Genomic DNA, 18,154 nt, shown 5'->3' with positions numbered 1-18,154 from the left:
AAACGAGTAAAATTCATGGATTAAGATAACAACAGTTTAACAGAACAGAAAAGAAATGGAAAATAATAATAATAACAATAATAACAATGATAGAATATACAAAATAAGTGATGCACAACGCAATTGCTCACCACCCGCCAAGCAATGTCCAAACAGCGATCGCTACTTCCTGGACCACGCCACTTATTTATATACCGAGCATGACATCACATGGTATGGAATACCCCATTGGCCAGCTGGGCCAGTTGTCCTGGCTATGCTTCCTCCCAGCCTCTTGTGCACTTGGCAGAGCATGGGAAGCTCAAAAGTCCTTGACAAGCAGGGTACTTAGCAACAACTGACAACATCAGTGTCTTATCAACGTTCTTCTCATACTGAATCCAAACCACAGCACTAGGAAGAAATTTAACTCTATCCCAGCTGAAATCAGGACAGTATCCACCCCTTATGCTATACCATTTACATCATGCTTTGGTTTCACAATTTCCAATATATTCTAATTAATCACCATCACCTTTCTTGTCTTTATATTTACATATACACACAGATATTTTTCCCTTAGTCCAAGAGCCATCCCTCTAAAATGTCCATTGAGTTCATTCAGTCCATGCCTTCGGGCTCCATCTGTCATAACAGGACAGGGCAGGAGAGATGGTGTGTGGTGTTGAACTGTTGCATCCTGAAGCCAGTTCTCATTTCGGTACTGCTGCGCTCGTCTGGTTCTAACATCGTTGCACTTTGCTCAGTTTCATTGCAGTTAGTTCATTCTTCATTAATCTGGGTGATTTTTACTGCTATACCATTGATAGCAACCATAGAAATAATGATATACAATATTGTATAACATTTAACATCATACAATTCAGTTCATTGGCTATTTTCACCCAAAATTAAATCCCCTTGAGGTACACACCGGAATTCCCCATCCTTTCGCATCACCCACCAAGTGCACCCAGGTCCTTGAGCAAAAGCAATCCCACGGATGGGTTTTCCCTTGCCAGAGGCAGGAGTAACCCAGACTGTCTTCCCCAGCATATTTCTTATGTGCACGACAGGGACTTTATCCCCCTCTACAGTACGTAAGGGTTTGGATAGGGCAGGGCCAGCTCGAGTGACAGATCCCCTGGTGTTAACTAACCAGGTGGCCTTTGCTAAATGTGTGTCCCAATGCTTGAATGTCCCACCACCCATTGCCCTCAGTGTTGTCTTTAGCAGTCCGTTGTATCGTTCGATTTTCCCAGAGGCTGGTGCGTGGTAGGGGATGTGATAGACCCACTCCATGCCATGCTCTTTGGCCCAGGTGTCTATGAGGGTGTTTCGGAAATGAGTCCCCTTGTCTGACTCAATTCTTTCTGGGGTGCCATGTCGCCACAGGACTTGCTTTTCGAGGCCCAGGATGGTGTTCCGGGCAGTGGCATGGGGCACGGGATATGTTTCCAGCCGTCCAGTGGTTGCTTCCACCATGCTGAGCACATAGGGCTTGCCATGGCGGGTTTGTGGGAGTGTGATATAATCCATCGGCCAGGCCTCCCCATATTTATACTTCAACCATTGTCCTCCATACCAAAGAGGCTTTACTCGCTTGGCTTGCTTGATTGCAGCGCATGTTTCACATTCATGGACAACCTGTGCAATAGCGTCCATGGTCAAGTCCACCCCTCGATCACGAGCCCATCTATATGTTGCATCTCTTCCTTGATGGCCTGAGGCGTCATGCGCCCACTGAGCTATAAATAATTCACCCTTGTGTTGCCAGTCCAAATCCACCTGAGCCACTTCAATCTTAGCAGCCTGGTCCACCTGCTGGTTGTTTTGATGTTCTTCACTGGCCCGACTCTTGGGTACGTGAGCATCTATGTGACGTACTTTTACAGCCAGGTTCTCTACCCGGGCAGCAATATCTTGCCACAACACGGCAGCCCAGATGGGTTTACCTCTGCGCTGCCAGTTGTTCTGCTTCCACTGCTGCAACCACCCCCACAGGGCATTTGCCACCATCCATGAGTCAGTATAGAGAGAAAGTCCTGGCCATTTTTCTCCTTCAGCAATGTCCAAGGCCAGCTGGATGGCTTTCACCTCTGCAAACTGGCTCGATTCACCTTCTCCTTCAGCAGTCTCTGCGACCTGGCGTATAGGACTCCATACAGCAGCTTTCCACCTCTGATGCTTTCCCACAAGGCGACAGGACCCATCAGTGAACAGGGCATATTGCTTCTCGTTTTCTGGCAGTTTGTTATACAGTGGGGCCTCTTCAGCACATGTCACCTCCTCCTCTGGGGATATTCCAAAATCTTTGCCTTCTGGCCACCTCAAGATTCCTGGGCGACTGGGGTTTCCTATTCGGGCCCGTTGTGTGATCAGCGCGACCCACTTACTCCATGTAGCATCGGTTGCATGATGTGTAGAGGGGACCCTCCCCTTGAACATCCAGCCCAGCACCGGCAGTCGGGGTGCCAGGAGGAGCTGTGCTTCAGTACCAACCACTTCCGAAGCAGCTCGAACCCCTTCATATGCTGCCAATATCTCCTTCTCAGTTGGAGTGTAGCGGGCCTCGGATCCTCTGTATCCCCGACTCCAGAACCCTAAGGGTCGACCTCGAGTCTCCCCTGGGGCTTTCTGCCAGAGGCTCCAGGTAGGGCCATTCTCCCCGGCTGCGGTGTAGAGCACATTCTTCACATCTTGTCCTGCCCGGACTGGCCCAAGGGCTACTGCCTGAACTATCTCCTGTTTAATTTGTTCAAAGGCTTGTCGTTGCTCAGGGCCCCATTTGAAGTCGTTCTTCTTCCTGGTCACGTGATAGAGAGGGCTTACGATCTGACTGTAATTTGGAATATGCATTCTCCAAAAACCCACAACGCCTAAGGAAGCTTGTGTTTCCTTTTTGCTAGTTGGTGGGGACATGGCTGTTATTTTGTTGATCACATCCCTTGGGATCTGATGACGTCCATCTTGCCATTTTATTCCTAAAAACTGGATCTCCTGTACAGGTCCCTTGACCTTACTTTGTTTTATGCCAAAACCGGCTTTCAGAAGGATTTGAATTATTTTCTTCCCTTTCTCAAGAACTTCTTCTGCTGTGTTGCCCCATACGATGATGTCATCAATGTATTGCAGGTGTTCTGGAGCCTCACCCTCTTCCAGTGCGGTGTGGATCAGTCCATGGCAAATGGTAGGGCTGTGTTTCCACCCCTGGGGCAGTCGGTTCCAGGTGTACTGGACACCCCTCCAAGTGAAAGCAAACTGTGGCCTGCACTCCTCCGCCAAAGGGATTGAGAAGAACGCATTAGTGATGTCAGTTGTGGCGTACCACTTGGCTGCCTTTGACTCCAGTTCCCATTGGAGTTCTAGCATGTCCGGCACGGCAGCACTCAGTGGCGGTGTGACTTCGTTCAGGCCACGGTAGTCTACTCTTAGTCTCCACTCTCCATTGGACTTTCGCACTGGCCATATGGGACTGCTAAAGGGTGAGCGAGTCTTGCTGATCACTCCTTGGCTCTCCAGTCGATGAATCAGCTCATGGATGGGGATCAGGGAGTCTCGGTTGGTGCGATATTGGCGCCGGTGCACTGTCGTGGTAGTGATTGGTACCTGTTGTTCTTCAACCCTCAGCAACCCCACAACATAAGAGTCCCCTGAGAGACCAGGCAAGGTGGACAGCTGTTTAATTTCCTCCGTCTCCAGGGCAGCTATACCAAAAGCCCACCGGTACCCTTTTGGGTCCTTGAAATACCCTCTCCTGAGGTAGCCTATGCCAAGGATGCACGGAGCCTCTGGGCCAGTCACAATGGGGTGCTTCTGCCACTCGTTCCCGGTTAGGCTCACTTCGGCCTCCAATACAGTTAACTCTTGGGATCCCCCTGTCACTCCAGAAATACAAATGGGTTCTGCCCCTTTATAGCTTGATGGCATCAGGGTACACTGTGCACCGGTGTCTACGAGAGCCTTATATTCTTGTGGATCTGATGTGCCAGGCCATCGAATCCACACAGTCCAGTAAACCCGGTTGCCCCTTTCCTCCACCTGGCCGGAGGCAGGGCCCCTCTAGTTCTGGTCATAGTAACCAACTCTCACTTCTTGCAAACGCAAGTCAAGAATTTCTTCATCACAATTACAATCCAAAGTAAGATCAGCCCTTCTACTCTGTCTGGGGAACTGTTCACTGGAAACTGGACTGTCGTGAGACAGGTTTTTCCTGACAACTGGAGCAGCATTTTTCCTGGGAGAACCCCCTTGTGTCATTGTTTTTCCTTGCAACTCACGTACCCGTGCCTCTAGGATGAAGGTAGGTTTTCCATCCCACTGCCTCATGTCCTCTCCGTGGTCACGCAGGTAAAACCACAGGGTGCCCCGTGGTGTGTACTTTCTATATCCTCTCTCTTGAGTAGAAAAACGCTGAGATACTGGTCCATACAGGTGGAGAATAGGACATACCTTCTTCGAGTTGCTGGACCTTCCGGGACAGTTTCTCCACAGCCGAGACAAGGGAGGAGGAGATAGTTTCTTCAAAATCCTGAAGTCTGCTAACTAAGACATCCACCGTTGGTGCTTCTTCCTCTGCCCAGGACAGTACTGCCAATGTACTGGCATACGATGCTGGTGCGCTCCGTACCAACTTCCGCCACGTGGGTCGCGTGCTCTGGACTTCATCTGGATCTTTGGGCGTTTGGTCGTTGTCCAGGTCACTATAAACCACCTCCAGCACGCCTAGTTCTCTCAGGTACTGGATACGTCTCTCCATAGTGGTCCATTTGCTTGGGCGATATATAACATCTTCCCTGAAGGGATACCTTTCCTTCACACCTGACAGCAGTCGCCTCCAGAGGCTGAGGACCTGTGTCCCTTTTCCAATTGCTTTGTCAATGTCCCCTTCCCTAGCAAGGGATCTCAGCTGTTTGGCTTCCTTCCCCTCTAATTCCAGGCTACTGGCCCATTGTCCCAGCATCGGAGCAGCCAGGTAACAATATGCTCGCCTGGACGACGGCTGAAGTCTTTCCGCATATCTCGCAGCTCACCCAGGGATAGGGATCAGGTGGTTTCTGTCTTGTTTATGAGTTCTTCCTCTTCCTCCTCCCCTCCTCGTGATGGCCCTGCTCTTCCATCATCCCTTTCTAAACGACATGATCTCCGCTTCCAAGATTTCCTCTTCTGTACAGGGGCAGCGGATACCAGCAAGGGTTGGTCCTCTGGTTCAGCTGTAGTGCCTGTTGCTGGGGTTTGGGTAGCTGCAGTGCTTGTCATGGGGATTGGAGTAACTGTAGTGCCTGTTGCTGGAGTTTGAGTGGCTGCAGTGCCTGTTGCAGGGGTTGGAGAAGCTACGGTGACTGTTGCCAGGGTTTGAGTAGCCACAGGGGTTGTCGTGTGGGTTGAAGTAGCCGCAGTGCCTGTCGTGGGGTTTTGAGTAGCCACCGTGTCTGTTGCTGGGGTTGATCTCCCGCTGCCCACTGCCCCTGAGACTCGCCGCTCCGCCCGCCCCGACGAGGCACCGCCGTTTGCCCTCCCTCTTTTCTTGTTCCTGAGGGTTGATCTCTGGACAGTATTCCTGAATAGTTGTTTAACCCTAAACAAGGCCTGAACCACATTCAGGAGACATAGCAATATGAACATGCTTGTTTGAACATCCCAAGGATATTCAAAATTCTCAGGGAATATTGTGGATATCTTCGTGAAGAGGATAGAAGAAAAAGGAGTTTCTGACAATATGGAAGGGAAGATGAACAAGTGGGAGAAAGTGTCCCATCCCGTCTCCCCCTTAAATTCATTCTCCGAAGAGAAAAAAGTGCAATCACCAATAATTTCTAAGAGGTGATTCCCGAGGTACAGAAATGACGGCAGTGCCGAGTACAGATACCAGATTAGACTTATGACCAATGATTTTATCACCTCATAAAACAGCAACAAAATGATAATCTTGGCCCAGTTCCGACTGATGATAAACAGCACAAAAGGGAACACATACTGCAAGCAAGGTATTACATGACCCAATATTGAGAGCCAGCCCCACAACTTTGACAGCCAATACATCAACATTGTGACCAATCAATATAACGAATGCTTATAACAATTTTGCCTTAACATACTTTGGTCAGATCTATCATTATCTCAACCCTTCGAGCCCCACGTTGGGCGCCAAAATGGACTGGCGTAGTTCAACCTGGCAGGCAGCCAAACACCACGCAGCCGCTCACTCACTCCCCCCATCCCCAGTGGGACGGGGAGCGAATCGGAAGGGTAAGAGTGAGAAAAACTCATGGGTTGAGATGAAGACAGTTTAATAGAACAGAAAAGGGAAAATAATAATAATAAATAATGATAGAATATACAAAATGAGTGATGCACAATGCAATTGCTCACCACCCGCGCTGACCGATAACCAAGTAGCAATCGGTACTTCCTGGATCACGCCTCTCGTTCATATACTGAGCATGACGTCACATGGTATGGAATACCCCATTGGCCAGCTGGGCTGGCTGTCCTGATTATGTTCCCTCCCATCTTGTGTACTTAGCTCAGTCAGTAGGCACGGGAGCTGTCCTTGGACTAGGAGGGCACTTAGCAACAACTGAAAACATCAGTGTGTTATCAACATTCTCCTCATGCTAAATCCAAAACACAGCACTAGGAAGAAACTTAACCCTATCCCAGCCGAAACCGGGACACTCCGAAACCCACAGGTCATGGACCAGACAGGGACAGGGAACCCCAACACACGTGGGCCGCAGCTAGGACACTGGCAGGACACTCCCAAACCCCACAGGTCATGGACCAGACAAAGAAAGGCCACACCAAACCCCATGGGTCAGAGCCACGACATGGCTGGACAAGCCCAAAGCCAAAAGGTCCTGGACCAGACAGGGACAGGGAACCCAAAACCCATTGGTCACAGTCTGGATGGCACACACCACCTCCAAACTCCACAGCTCATGGACCAGACAGGCACCCGGAACCACAAGCCCTGTGGGTCAGGGCAAGGATATGGGCAGGACAACCCCAAACCTCACAGGTCATGAACCAGAAAGGGACAGGGCACCCCAAACCCTGTAGCTCACCAAAAGGACACTGGCAGGATATCCCCAAACGCCACAGGTCATGATCTAGACAGAGAAAGGGCACCCCAAAACATGTGGTTCACAGCTAGGACACTGGCAGGACACACCCAAACCCCACAGGTCATGGACCAGGCAAAGAAAGGGCACCCCAAACCCAATGGGTCAGAGCCACGACATGGGCTGGACAAGCCCAAACCCCACAGGTCATGGACCAGAGAGGGACAGGGAACCCCAAACCCTGTGGGTTAGGGCCAGGACATGAGTTGGACATCCCCAAACCCCACAATTCATGGACCAGAGAGGGACAGGGAACCCTAAAGCCTGTGGCTCAGGGCCAAGACATGGGCCAAGACTGAATTATAGAACTTTTGTCTCAAAGACTGCTTATCTGGGCGAGGGTTCCTTTGGCTGCTGAATATGATAAGATCAGCTGCAAGGCGTGAAAGATCTGGGCGAGGGTTCCTTTAGCTGCTGAACATGATAAGAATGGCTGCAAGGCCACAGAGATCTCCGGCTAGCAAGGTGTGAAAGATCTCCGGCTGGCAAGTGCTTGGACAGTCAAGACTCAGGAATGCGGAGACATGTCGTTGCCATGGAAACTGCAGCCCTCGAACGAGAATAAAAGGGACTGCCAAGAGGACCCCAGTGCGATTGCCGACCCCGCCGAAACACCGCGGACCCCAGAGCAACCGCCCACCGCTGGAACACCGAGAGACTTGGACCCCCGGGACGCCACGGATCCATGGTGGGGACCATTCTTGCAAATCTATCCTGAATGCCTGCTTGACTTCTGTCTTTTTACTCTATTCTATCCTATCGCTACTAATTTTCTACTTTTGATATTAAAAGTTTCTGGTTTGGGTATACGGCATTTGATCTCGTTTTGTGTCTTAATCTCGCTCTTGGGATCATATCGAAACCTCCCCCGACTTCGGATCAGGACATTCCCGACATCGGATCGGGACATTAAATTGGCGTCACGGACAGGATCCCTTGAGACGAGAGTGCCGTACTATTCCCCAAATACGTGAGACCTCTCAGGAAAGTAAGGGGTGCGGGTCTGTGTTTGCTGTGTTTGAAATTTACGTGCTGCCTTCCTGAGACGACCGCTTCCCGCTTTGTCTGTGTTTAAAACTTACGTGCTGTTTTGTTTTCTAAATACGTGAGACCTCTCGGGAGAGTGAAGGGGTGCAGGGCTGTGTTTGTAACTTACGTGCTGCCTTCCTGAGAAGACTGCTTTCCCGCTTTGTTTTGCAAATACGTGAAACCTCTCAGGAGAGTGAAGGGGGGCGGGTTTTTGTGCGAAACTTAGGCGCTGCCTTCCTGAGATGACCGCTTCCCCGCTTTGTATAAAGATGAGTGATACTAAAACTGTCCCTTTGGGGAGAGAAGTTTTGTTTGAGTTTTTGGAGAGACATAATGCACGACCTTCTGTACCCGGAATGGACTGGGCTCAGGGAAGTTGGTATAATTTGCAGAGTGTGGTTGATCGGATGAGTGCTTTGCAAAAGGATGCGAGAGTGAGATCTGGAAGAGGAAAAGCGATTGTTTGTGCTGTTCTTGGTGCCAGTTTAGCCGCTGCTGTAGAGGTGAGAGAACGTTGTCGCGTTGAGGAATCCCTAATTGTTGAATCCCTCCAAAACCTCGTTCGGTCCCTTCAGGGGTAAGTGGCAGAATTAAAGGAACAGCTTGAAGGAGAGAGAGACCAGGTGAAATATCTGCAGATTGCTCTTAAGGAGCAACTCCTTGCGGGCACTGCCCATGAGGAAATACCCCCAAGATCGGAAACTGGTTATCCTTTTAACGACTTGCAGGCAGCAAGAGAAAAGGTAGAGAAATTGGAACCGCCCTCGCTGCAACCCTTGGTTAAGACCGAGTATATTTATGATGATGATGAGGATCAGTTCCCCCAGGTTACAACCAAGGAGGTCCCCTATACTGCCACTGAATTGGTGAAGCTAAAAAAGGATTTTGGCCGAACCCCTAGGGAGTTGGAGACGGAGTATGTGTGGAGAGTGTCGTTATCTGGGGGGGATCAGATTTTGTTAAGTGAAAAGGAGGCGGAGGGGTATTGGGGACCGGGAGTATTTTTAACTACCGGAAATTACAACGCCCCTTGGTCTTTAACCCAGCGGGCAGCCTATTGGGCGGGGGGATTGAACCGCTTGGAGAGGGGGGATCCCCTCGCAATCACGGGGACTGTTGATCAGTTGGTGGAAAGTGTGCAGAAGGCAGCTTGCTTGCAGATGATGTATGATCGGAAGTTGGAGCCCAGGCAGGAGTCCCCGATGCTGATGCCTGTAGATCCTGAGCGAATGACTCCCCTTATAAGGGGACTTCCCGATTCCTTAAAGCCGATGAGTATACAGTTAAGGGGAAAATACAAGCAATACCTCAGGGTGAAAGAGTTGCAGCTGCTTTAGAAGGACTGACACCCGATCGGCACTGCCGGTCCCCGGATAGGAAGATGTGGACTTGGGGGGAGGTCGCCCAAGAATTGATCAATTACGGGTGCAAGTATGGCCCTGTAAACCTTCCGGCCACTAAAACAGACTCTAGAGGCCTGAGGTGAACTGAAGTAAAAATGGTTCCACACCCTGAGGGCGATGGAAAAACACCCCTCGCTAGACATCCCCAAACCCCACAGGTCATGGACCAGACAGGGACAGAACACTCCAAAAGAGGTCACAGCTAGGACACTGGCAGGACACTCCCGAACCCCACAGCTCATGGACAGACAGGGACAGGGAATTCTAAACCCCTATGGCTCAGGGCCAGGGCATGGGCTGGACATGCCCAAACGCCACAGGTCATGGACTAGACAGGGACAGGGAACTCCAAAGCCTGTGGGTCAGGGCAAGGACACGAGCTGGACATCCCCAAACCCCACAGTTCATGGAGCAGACAGGGACAGGCCACCCCAAATCCCGTACTAAGGGCCAGGAAGGGGACAGGACAAATCTATACACCACAGGTCATGAACCAGACAGGGACAGGGCACCCCAAACCCCATGGGTCAGGGCCAGGACATGGGCAGGACATCCCCAAACCCCACAGGTCATGGACCAGACAGGGAGGGGACACCCCAAACCCCATGGGTCAGGGTAAGGATATGGGCAGGACAAGCCCAAAACCCACAGGTCATGGACCAGGCAGGGACAGGGCACCCTAAACCCTGTGGAACAGGCCTTGGACACATGTATGACACATGCAGGACACCCCCAAACCCCACAGGTCATGGACCAGACAGGGACAGGACACCCCAAAACACGTGGGTCACAGCTAGGACACTGGCAGGTACTCCCAAACCCCACAGGTCATGGACCACACAGAGAAAGGGCACCACAAACCCCATGGGTCAGGGCCAGGACATGGGCTGGACAAGCCCAAAATCCCACAGGTCATGGACCAGACAGGGACAGGGCACGCCAAACACCATGCGTCAGGGCCACGTTGAGGACAGGACACCCCCAAACCCCACAGGCCATGGACCAGACAGGGACTGGGCTCCCTAAACCTTTTGGATCTGGGTTAGTATGGGGACAGGACACCTCCAAAGTGCAGAGGTCATGGACCAGACACTGACAGGGCACCCCATACCCCATGGGTCAGGACCAGCATGGGGACAGGATACCCCCAAACCCCACAGGTCATGGACCAGACAGGGACTGGGCTCCCTAAACCTTTTGGATCTGGGTTAGTATGGGGACAGGACACCTCCAAAGTGCAGAGGTCATGGACCAGACACTGACAGGGCACCCCATACCCCATGGGTCAGGACCAGCATGGGGACAGGATACCCCCAAACCCCACAGGTCATGGACCAGACACGGACAGGGCACCTCAAACCCTATGGGTCAGGTCCAAGATGGGGACAGGACACCTCCCAATCCCACAGGTCAAGGACCAGACAGGGACAGGGCACTCCAAACACGGTGGGTCAGGGCCATGACAGGGACAGAGCACACCCATACCTCACAGGTTATGGACCAGAAAGAGACAGGGCACTCCAAATCCCATGGGTCAGGGCCAAGATACAGTTGGGAGACCCCCAAAGTCCACAAATCATGGACCAGACAGGGACAGTCTAACCAAACCCCATGGGTCAGCGCCAGGATACGGGGAGGACACCCCCATACCGCACTGGTCATGGACCAGACAGGGACAGGGCACCCCCAACCCTGTGGTCAGGGCCAGGATTGAGACAGGACACCTCCTAACCTCACAGGTCATGAATGAGACAGGGACAGGACACCCTAAACCCCATGGGTCTGGGTCCAGGACACTGCCAGGACATCCCCAAACCCCACAGGTCATGCACCAGACAGGGACAGGGCACCCCAAACCCTATGGGTCAGAGCCAAGATGGGGACAGGGCACCCCGAAACTCCAGAGGTCATGGACCAGACAGGGACAGGTTACCCCAAATCCTGTCTGTCAGGGCCAGGACAAGGGCAGGATATCCCCAAACCCCACAGGTCATGGACCAGACAGGTATAGGGCACCCCAAACCCCAGGGGTCAGGGCCAGGATACGGTTATGAGACCCTCAAACTCCACAGGTCATGGGCCAGACAGGGACAGGGCACCCCAAACTCCATGGGTTTGGGCCAGGTCACGGGCAGGACATCCTGAAACCGCACAGGTCATGCACCAGACAGGGACAGGGCACCCCAAGCCCCATGGGTCAGCTGCAGGATAGGGATAGGCCACTCCCGAAAGAAGTTGCATATGGCAAGAGCAGAGGCAGAGAACCCCAAACCCCATGGGTCAGGACTAGGACAGGGGCAGGCATCCCCAGACTCTGCAGTTCTATGCCAGGAGAGAGGAAAGCCACCACAAACCCTGATGTTCATGGCAGTTCACCCTAAAATCCAGTAAATGTCGGCAGCAGCAGGGAAAGGGCACCCCAACCCCCACAGGAAAGGGCCAGGACTGGGCCAGGGCACCCCATAACCCCATAAGTCAGGGCCAGGACAGGTGAAGGGAACCCCCAAACCCCATGGGTTGGTCAGTGAAGAAGGAAGGGGAGGAGGTGCTCCAGGCGCCAGAGTGGAGCTTCCCCTGCAGCCCCTGGTGAAGACCGTGGTGAGGCAGGCTGTTGCCCTGCAGCCCATGGAGGTCCACAGCAGAGCAGATATCCACCTGCAGCCCGAGGAGGACCCCACACCAGAGCAGGTGGATGCCCGAAGGAGGCTGTCACCCCATGGGAAGCCCGCGCTGGAGCAGGCTCCTGGCAGGAGCCTCATGGAGAGAGGAGCCCATGCTGGAGCAGGTTTGCTGGTGGCACTTGTGACCCCGTGGGGGACCCATGCTGGAACAGTCCATTCCCGAAGGACTGCACCCGTGCAAGGGACCCACGCTGGAGCAGTTCATGAAGAACTGCAGCCTGTGGGAAAGACCCACCTTGGAGAAGTTCGTGGAGGACTGTCTCCTGTAGGTGGGACCCCACGCTGGAGCAGGGGAAGAGTGTGCGGAGGAAGAAGTGGCAGAGACAATGAGTGATGAACTCATCGCAACCCCCATTCCCCGTCCTCCTGCGCCACTCGGGGGGAGGAGGGAGAGAAAATGGGGAGTGAAGTTGAGCCTGGGAAGAAGGGAGGGGTGGAGGGAAGGTGTTTGAAAATTTGGGTTTATTTCTCATTACCCTGCTCTGATTTGACTGGCAATAAACTAAATTAATTTCCCTGAGTCGAGTCTGTTTTGCCCGTGACGGTAATTGCTGAGTGATTTCCCCGTCCTTATCTCGACCCATGAGCCTTTCATTATATTTTCTCTCCCCTGTCCAGCTGAGGAGGGGGAGTGGTAGAGCGGCTGGGTGGGCACCTGCATCCGGGCAGGGTCAACCCACCACACCACACTTCCTGAAACAGCAATGTAGGCACTTGCTAATTAATTGTAATATCACCCATATTATGTCATAATGAAGTATTTGAGCTCTACAAGCAGTTGGTAAGCTAACTTGAAGCAAGTGCAAAGAACTCCTGGGTGATTTCACACTTTCCCAGGAGCCCAGATGGGAGGATCACCAGCAAATGCTGCACAGTCAGGTGCTTTTGCAGCAAGGAAAGCAGCCCTCTCCCAGCCACGGCAAAGTAGAGCTTTGTAAGGAAAAAGGGGGCAGGGAGGGGTGGGGAAAAGGGAAACGGGTTTGTAGCTGATTTTACCACGGGTGTCCTCAACGTGCCGTACACCTCTCTGATCCTCATTTTACCTGGTGTTGCTGGGACTGAGTATTTGGGTGCAGGGCTGGTGAACTGGGCCATGACAGGGTCCCACGGGCGATGAGGTCTCTAAGGCCCCACCCAGGCTCCATCCATGCTGGGAGATGCTTACAAAACCTGAGGAAAGAGCGGAAGAGTTACTAACGGGCTTCCCTGACAGCGGCCAGGTTTTGGTTTGTTTAGTTTTGGTTTTTTCTATTTCAGTTAAAATTTCTCCACTTGGTCTTGGTCCTGTACCATCCGAGTCCTGTCTTACCAGAGAATACCAATGCTCTTGGTAAAAGAACATTTTTACGATGAGGGTAACCCCTGGAACAGGTTGCCCAGAGAAGCTGTGGATTCCCCACCATTGGATTTGTTCAAGGTCAGGTTGGGCGGGGCTTTGAGCCACCAGATCTAATGAAAGATGTCCCTTTCACTAGGCAGGGAAGAGCATCTAAAAGCTAATTGGCTTGTGCTTGCCTCAGAGCTGGATGGGTCATTTGCTCTGTGCACCCTGTAATGGGAGAGGAAGGAGGGTGATTGCCACCATTTCAATCCTCCCTCTTAATAAAGAAGAGTCTGAAATTATTTCTCATCCTATAGAATAAAATTCAAGCCTAGTGATGAAATTCCCATCAGGCACAATGGAGCTCATCATTGATGCTAAACTACGGCGAGGAAGGACGAGTCTCAGTTCTTCACCCGTCTCGGCCGCAGCAGTTGAAGGGATGAGGACGACCTTGTCTGCGGCTTCTGCTCTCCGTCACTGAGCGTGGGGAGTGGTGAGGGCAGGCAGAAATCCGGCAAGAGAGGTTGTGGTGTCAGCTGCCAGGTGACCTTGGGGAGAGCACGGGATCCTCACGGAAATGCACTATGACATCTGGAGCCTGGGTGATATAATCTGTGCTACTGCATCACCGGGCTGATGCGGGGCTGGGGATGTCCAGCCTGCAGGGCCAGACCTTCATGAGATCTGCTTGTCCTGTCTCAATGTGTATTTTCAGAGTGCCCGCGAGACAGAGTTTGAACGTCAGCAGAGACCGAGGGAGCTTTCAAAAGCGCCTGGTTTTTGCACTGTCCTTGCACCCAGTGACAGAGGTGACAAGTGACGAGCAGTCGCAGAGGACAGCTGGGCGGCAGAGGGTTCGCCTGCTGAGTCTTTTGAGGAGACAGGCAACCCACAAACTGAAGTGAGGGAGGAAGGGAACCCGCGCAGGTTTTTGAAGAAGAGAATGAGCACAGTAGTGCTGGTGCTGGGAGAGACTTTTCTGCAGGTGCTGGTTGTGGAGAGCTGGTGCGTGGCAGCCAGAGAGAGATCGCTGCAGGGTTGAGAGCAGCTGAGCCCAGCTGAGCAGCGAGCCCAGCTGGAAGCTCCACAGCAGCATCCACTGGCAGTGTTGGAGGATCTGAAATGGGGATTTGCTGAGCCCAGAAATTAGAAGAAGGGAGAATCGGCGTAAAAGAGGTAGTGGCAAAAGAGCTTAAAGGAAAAGTCCTGAATCAGCAGGGAGTGGTGCTTCGCTCGTAGAGAAGGTTGTGAAATATTTCAGGAGAAACATGAGCAGCAGCTACCAGCAGTTTGTGAATAAGGAGGACAGGCCAGGAGTCAAAATGAAAATGCCTGAACACATTGATCTGAAAATCGTCTGCCACTCTGGCAGAGTTTCACATGCATGCCATCCCATGCTGTAAAAATAACGTGGCTTTTGGGGAAAAGGAGGAAAAAAACCGCACCAAACCTAAACCAAGGTCTTTTGTTTTCAGAGCAAACCTCTGCTGCCTGCCACACAAACCTCTCACTTGTGCTCTGGTTTTCCCTGTTGAAAGGCTTCGCTTATGCGGTTCTCTTACCCTCCTGCAACAACCACCTCTCCAGGACTAAAGCACTCCTCCTCTCATTTTACCGTCTCCCTCCTCTCCAAAAGCCTTGGCTTATCACAGGCGGGATGTTTCCTTTGGCCTTGCCCGCGTATCTGTTAGGAACTCCTTTGTCCTGGATTGACTTGGGTCTGGATCTGCAAATGGCCTCTCCTGTCCTGTGCTCCAGCTGTACCAAATCGCTAACAAAGTCCTACCGTAGCTGGAGGAGGAGCCTTTTTCCCAAGGTTGGGGAAGACTGTGCAGTGCAGGTGAGTAGGAAAGGAGGCAGCAGCGACTTTGGTTCTTGTTTCTGCTCCTCTGGTAAGATGGGGCAGTTCCCAACGCTGCTCTCACCTGGGCTGCAGAGGGAAGGGCCTGGGGGGAGCCTGGACTTGGATGATTTGCGATGGCAAACCGAACATTTCCACTTGAGCACTCCAACTACAACGTCACGATCCCAAGCCTGTAAGATTCGGAAAGGCTTAGTTGAGAAAATAATGAGCCCAAATGAACAGTAGCTCCTCGGTCTGAGCACAGCACTACGCTGTAAGCTTTACTGACTTAACCTCCACTTTTCTACACAAATGCTAGTGATCTCCATAGAAAGAAAGCTGGTTTCACCAGTTCTCCTCCAAAGCCCTCACATTGGTAAATCCAAACGAACAGGAAGACCCTTCTGCAGATAGCCACAGCAAGCAGAAAGGCAATCCTTTGTTACATCCATCTGGAAACCCATTCCAGCAGAAAACAGAATCCTTACCGGACTGTTAGCAAAACTCCCCACATCTCCAGGTCAGAGGGACATCAGCAACATATCCGCACAGTCAACCCAACCCACCACCATGCCCACTACACCATGTCCATAAGCACCCCATCTACACGTCTTTTAAATACCTCCAGGGATGGTGACTCCACCACTTCCCTGGGCAGCCTGTTCCAAGGCCTGACCACTCTTTCAGTAAAGAAAGTTCTCCTAATGTCCAGTCTAAACCTCCCTTGGCGCAACTTGGGGCCATTTCCTCTCGTCCAATCGCTTGTTCCTTGGGAGAAGAGACCGACCCCCACCTCGCTACAACCTCCTGTCAGGTAGTTGTAGAGCGCGATGAGGTCTCCCCTCAGCCTCCTCTTCTCCAGGCTAAACAACCCCAGTTCCCTCAGCCGCTCCTCATCAGACTTGTGCTCCAGGCCCTTCACCAGCTTCGTTGCCCTTCTCTGGACACGCTCCAGCACCTCCATGTCCTTCTTGGAGTGAGGGGCCCTGAACACAGGATTCGAGGTGCGGCCTCACCAGTGCCCAGTACAGGGACATGATCACCTCCCTACTCCTGCTGGCCACACTACTTCTGATACAGGCCAGGATGCCGTTGGCCTTCTTGACCACCTGGGCACACTGCCGGCTCATGTTCCGCCGGCTGTCGACCAGCACCCCCAGGTCCTTTTCCTCCGGGCAGCTTTCCAGCCACTCTTCCCCAAGGCTGTAGCGTTGCCTGGGGTTGTTGTGGCCGAAGTGCAGGACCCGGCACTTGGCCTTGTTGAACCTCATACAGTTGGCCTCGGCCCATCGATCCAGCCTGTCCAGGTCCCTCTGCAGAGCCTTCCCACCCTCTAGCAGATCAACATTCCCGCCCAACTTGGTGTCGTCTGCAAACTTACTGAGGGAGCACTCGATTCCCTCGTGCAGACCGTTGATAAAGATGTTGAACAAGACCGGCCCCAGTACTGAGCCCTGGAGAACACTGCTCGTGACCAGCAGCCAACTGGATTTAACTCCGTTGACCACAACTCTCTGGGCTCGGCCGTCTAGCCAGTTTTTTACCCAGCGAAGAGTGGACCTGTCTAGGCCGTGAGCCGCCAGCTTCTCTAGGAGAATGCTGTGGGAGACAGTGTCAAAGGCCTTACTGAAGTCCAAGTAGACCACATCCACTGCCTTTCCCTCATCCACTAGGCGGGTCACCTGCTCATAGAAGGAGATCAGGTTGGTCAAGCAGGACCTGCCTTCCATGAACCCGGGCTGGCTGGGCCTGATCCCCTGGTTGTCCCGGACATGGCTCGTGAGCACCCTCAAAACCAACCGCTCCATGATCTTCCCCGGCACCGAGGTCAGGCTGACCGGCCTGTAGTTCCCCGGATCCTCCCTCCGGCCCTTCTTGTAGATGGGCCTCACATTGGCAAGCCTCCAGTCATCCGGGACCTCCCCAGTTAACCAGGACTGCTGGTAAATGATGGAGAGCAGCTCGGCAAGCTCCTCCGCCAGCTCCCTCAGTACCCTCAGGTGGATCCCATCCGGCCCCATAGACTTGTGAACGTCCAGGTGGCGTAGCAGGTCATTAACTTCATCCTCTTGAATTATGGGTGGTTTATCCTGCTCGTCGTCCCTGTCTTCCAACTCAGGGGGCTGAGTACCCTGAGGATAACTGCTCTGACTATTAAAGCCTGAGGCAAAGAAGGTGTTAAGTATCTCAGCCTTATCCTCGTCCTTGGTGGCAACGTTCCCCCCCACATCCAATAGAGGATGAAGATTCTCCTTGACTCTCCTTTTGTCATTAATATACTTGTAAAAGCATTTTTTGTTGTCTCTCACAACAGTGGCCAGGTTGAGTTCTAGCTGGGCTTTTGCCTTTCTAATTTCCTCTCTGCACGACCTAACGCGATCCCTGTACTCTTCCTGAGTTGCCTGACCCTTCCTCCACAAGTGATAAACTCTCCTTTTTTCCTGAGTCCCAGCCAGAGCTCCCCGTTCAGAGCTTCCCTGTATGTTAGGGAGTGCTTTGACTGTCTAGAGCCAATGGTAGTGATGACGAGGTCGAGTGCTTGTGGGTAAGGATGAGGGGGAAGGCCAACAAGGCAGATATCCTGCTGGGAGTCTGTTATAGACCACCTAACCAGGACAAGGAGGCAGACGATATATTCTACCAGAGGCTCGCAGAAGTCTCCCAGTCGCTAGCCCTTGTTCTCGTGGGGGACTTCAACTTTCCTGCCCGTTCTTCTTACTGCACGTGGAGACAGCCCACTCCTGCGCCTTTAAGACTTCCTTCTTGAAGAA

The 18,154-nt window shown here is 52.4% G+C and overlaps 1 pseudogene; it reads left to right on the top strand.

The window, feature by feature from the left end:
- LOC142076277 (scavenger receptor cysteine-rich type 1 protein M130-like) overlaps positions 1–18,154 on the top strand; it is a 294,015-nt pseudogene that overhangs the window by 20,925 nt on the left and 254,936 nt on the right.

The sequence above is a fragment of the Calonectris borealis genome, unplaced genomic scaffold (assembly GCF_964195595.1).
Source record: "Calonectris borealis unplaced genomic scaffold, bCalBor7.hap1.2 HAP1_SCAFFOLD_40, whole genome shotgun sequence".
Lineage (NCBI taxonomy): Eukaryota > Metazoa > Chordata > Aves > Procellariiformes > Procellariidae > Calonectris > Calonectris borealis.
This window is presented reverse-complemented; position numbering and strand designations above follow the sequence as displayed.